We start from the raw sequence: 4,911 nt of genomic DNA, 5'->3' as shown, positions 1-4,911 counted from the left end.
ATAACAGGTTACTGTGATCACTAGCCCTGTATATGTCTGATGTATTACATACACTGCACTATGTATGGCTGGTCCTACTGCCACATATAACAGGTTACTGTGATCACTGACCCTGTATATGTCTGATGTATTACATACACTGCACTATGTATGGCTGGTCCTACTGCCACATATAACAGGTTACTGTGATCACTGTCCCTGTATATGTCTGATGTATTACATACACTGCACTATGTATGGCTGGTCCTACTGCCACATATAACAGGTTACTGTGATCACTGACCCTGTATATGTCTGATGTATTACATACACTGCACTATGTATGGTTGGTCCTACTGCCGCATTGGTCCTGTATATGTTTGATGTATTACATACACTGCACTATGTATGGTTGGTCCTACTGCCGCATATAACAGGTTACTGTGATCACTGGTCCGGTATATGTCTGATGTATTACATACACTGCACTATGTATGGCTGGTCCTACTGCCTCATATAACAGGTTACTGTGATCACTGACCCTGTATATGTCTGATGTATTACATACACTGCACTATGTATGGCTGGTCCTACTGCCGCATATAACAGGTTACTGTGATCACTGACCCTGTATATGTCTGATGTATTACATACACTGCACTATGTATGGCTGGTCCTACTGCCGCATATAACAGGTTACTGTGATCACTGGTCCTGTATATGTGTGATGTAATACATACACTGCACTATGTATGGCTGGTCCTACTGCCGCATATAACAGGTTACTGTGATCACTGGTCCTGTATATGTCTGATGTATTACATACACTGCACTATGTATGGCTGGTCCTACTGCCGCATATAACAGGTTACTGTGATCACTGGTCCTGCATATGTCTGATGTATTACATACACTGCACTATGTATGGCTGGTCCTACTGCCACATATAACAGGTTACTGTGATCACTGGCCCTGTATATGTCTGATGTATTACATACACTGCACTATGTATGGCTGGTCCTACTGCCACACATAACAGGTTACTGTGATCACTGGTCCTGTATATGTCTGATGTATTACATACACTGCACTATGTATGGCTGGTCCCACTGCCGCATATAACAGGTTACTGTGATCACTAGCCCTGTATATGTCTGATGTATTACATACACTGCACTATGTATGGCTGGTCCTACTGCCACATATAACAGGTTACTGTGATCACTAGCCCTGTATATGTCTGATGTATTACATACACTGCACTATGTATGGCTGGTCCTACTGCCACATATAACAGGTTACTGTGATCACTGACCCTGTATATGTCTGATGTATTACATACACTGCACTATGTATGGTTGGTCCTACTGCCGCATTGGTCCTGTATATATCTGATGTATTACATACACTGCACTATGTATGGTTGGTCCTACTGCCGCATATAACAGGTTACTGTGATCACTGGTCCGGTATATGTCTGATGTATTACATACACTGCACTATGTACGGCTGGTCCTACTGCCACATATAACAGGTTACTGTGATCACTGGTCCTGTTTATATCTGATGTATTACATACACTGCACTATGTACGGCTGGTCCTACTGCCACATATAACGGGTTACTGTGATCACTGGTCCTGTATATATCTGATGTATTACATAGACTGCACTATGTACGGCTGGTCCTACTGCCTCATATAACGGGTTACTGTGATCACTGGCCCTGTATATGTCTGATGTATTACATACACTGCACTATGTACGGCTGGTCCTACTGCCGCATATAACAGGTTACTGTGATTACTGGCTCTGTATATGTCTGATGTATTACATATACTGCACTATGTACGGCTGGTCCTACTGCCGCAAATAACAGGTTACTGTGATTACTGGCTCTGTATATATCTGATATATTACATACACTGCACTATGTACGGCTGGTCCTACTGCCGTAAATAACAGGTTACTGTGATTACTGGCTCTGTATATATCTGATATATTACATACACTGCACTATGTATGGCTGGTCCTACTGCCGCATATAACAGGTTACTGTGATCACTGGTCCTGTATATGTCTGATGTATTACATACACTGCACTATGTATGGCTGGTCCTACTGCCGCATATAACAGGTTACTGTGATCACTGGCCCTGTATATGTCTGATGTATTACATACACTGCACTATGTATGGCTGGTCCTACTACTGCATATAACAGGTTACTGTGATCACTGGTCCTGCATATGTCTGATGTATTACATACACTGCACTATGTATGGCTGGTCCTACTACTGCATATAACAGGTTACTGTGATCACTGGTCCTGCATATGTCTGATGTATTACATACACTGCACTATGTATGGCTGGTCCTACTGCCACATATAACTGGTTACTGTGATCACGGGCCCTGTATATGTCTGATGTATTACATACACTGCACTATGTATGGCTGGTCCTACTGCCACACCTAACAGGTTACTGTGATCACTGGCCCTGTATATGTCTGATGTATTACATACACTGCACTATGTATGGCTGCTCCCACTGCCGCATATAACAGGTTACTGTGATCACTAGCCCTGTATATGTCTGATGTATTACATACACTGCACTATGTATGGCTTGTCCTACTGCCGCATATAACAGGTTACTGTGATCACTGACCCTGTATATGTCTGATGTATTACATACACTGCACTATGTATGGTTGGTCCTACTGCCGCATATAACAGGTTACTGTGATCACTGGTCCTGTATATGTCTGATGTATTACATACACTGCACTATGAATGGCTGGTCCTACTGCCTCATATAACAGGTTACTGTGATCACTGGCCCTGTTTATGTCTGATGTATTACATACACTGCACTATGTATGGCTGGTCCTACTGCCTCATATAACAGGTTACTGTGATCACTGGCCCTGTATATGTCTGATGTATTACATACACTGCACTATGTATGGCTGGTCCTACTGCCGCATATAACAGGTTACTGTGATTACTGGCTCTGTATATGTCTGATGTATTACATACACTGCACTATGTATGGCTGGTCCTACTGCCGCAAATAACAGGTTACTGTGATTACTGGCTCTGTATATATCTGATGTATTACATACACTGCACTATGTATGGCTGGTCCTACTTCCGCATATAACAGGTTACTGTGATCACTGGTCCTGTATATGTCTGATGTATTACATACACTGCACTATGTATGGCTGGTCCTACTGCCGCATATAACAGGTTACTGTGATCACTGGTCCTGCATATGTCTGATGTATTACATACACTGCACTATGTATGGCTGGTCCTACTGCCACATATAACAGGTTACTGTGATCACTGGTCCTGTATATGTCTGATGTATTACATACACTGCACTATGTATGGCTGGTCCTACTGCCACACATAACAGGTTACTGTGATCACTGGTCCTGTATATGTCTGATGTATTACATACACTGCACTATGTATGGCTGGTCCCACTGCCGCATATAACAGGTTACTGTGATCACTAGCCCTGTATATGTCTGATGTATTACATACACTGCACTATGTATGGCTGGTCCTACTGCCACATATAACAGGTTACTGTGATCACTAGCCCTGTATATGTCTGATGTATTACATACACTGCACTATGTATGGCTGGTCCTACTGCCACATATAACAGGTTACTGTGATCACTGACCCTGTATATGTCTGATGTATTACATACACTGCACTATGTATGGCTGGTCCTACTGCCACATATAACAGGTTACTGTGATCACTGTCCCTGTATATGTCTGATGTATTACATACACTGCACTATGTATGGCTGGTCCTACTGCCACATATAACAGGTTACTGTGATCACTGACCCTGTATATGTCTGATGTATTACATACACTGCACTATGTATGGTTGGTCCTACTGCCGCATTGGTCCTGTATATGTCTGATGTATTACATACACTGCACTATGTATGGTTGGTCCTACTGCCGCATATAACAGGTTACTGTGATCACTGCTCCGGTATATGTCTGATGTATTACATACACTGCACTATGTATGGCTGGTCCTACTGCCTCATATAACAGGTTACTGTGATCACTGACCCTGTATATGTCTGATGTATTACATACACTGCACTATGTATGGCTGGTTCTACTGCCGCATATAACAGGTTACTGTGATCACTGACCCTGTATATGTCTGATGTATTACATACACTGCACTATGTATGGCTGGTCCTACTGCCACATATAACAGGTTACTGTGATCACTGGTCCTGTATATGTCTGATGTATTACATACACTGCACTATGTATGGCTGGTCCTACTGCCGCATATAACAGGTTACTGTGATCACTGGTCCTGTATATGTCTGATGTATTACATACACTGCACTATGTATGGCTGGTCCCACTGCCGCACATAACAGGTTACTGTGATCACTAGCCCTGTATATGTCTGATGTATTACATACACTGCACTATGTATGGCTGGTCCTACTGCCACATATAACAGGTTACTGTGATCACTGACCCTGTATATGTCTGATGTATTACATGCACTGCACTATGTATGGCTGGTCCTACTGCCATATATAACAGGTTACTGTGATCACTAGCCCTGTATATGTCTGATGTATTACATACACTGCACTATGTATGGCTGGTCCTACTGCCACATATAACATGTTACTGTGATCACTGGCCCTGTATATATCTGATGTATTACATACACTGCAGTATGTATGGCTGGTCCTACTGCCACATATAACAGGTTACTGTGGTCACTGGTCCTGTATATGTCTGATGTATTACAAACACTGCACTATGTATGGCTGGTCCTACTGCCGCATATAACAGGTTTACTGTGATCACTGGTCCTGTATATGTCTGATGTATTACATACACTGCACTATGTATGGCTG

Source organism: Taudactylus pleione, unplaced genomic scaffold, assembly GCF_031769625.1.
Source record: "Taudactylus pleione unplaced genomic scaffold, aTauple2 ptg001301l, whole genome shotgun sequence".
Taxonomy (NCBI): Eukaryota; Metazoa; Chordata; class Amphibia; order Anura; family Myobatrachidae; genus Taudactylus; species Taudactylus pleione.
The sequence above is the reverse complement of the archived record's forward strand: the minus strand, read 5'-3'. Positions refer to the sequence as shown.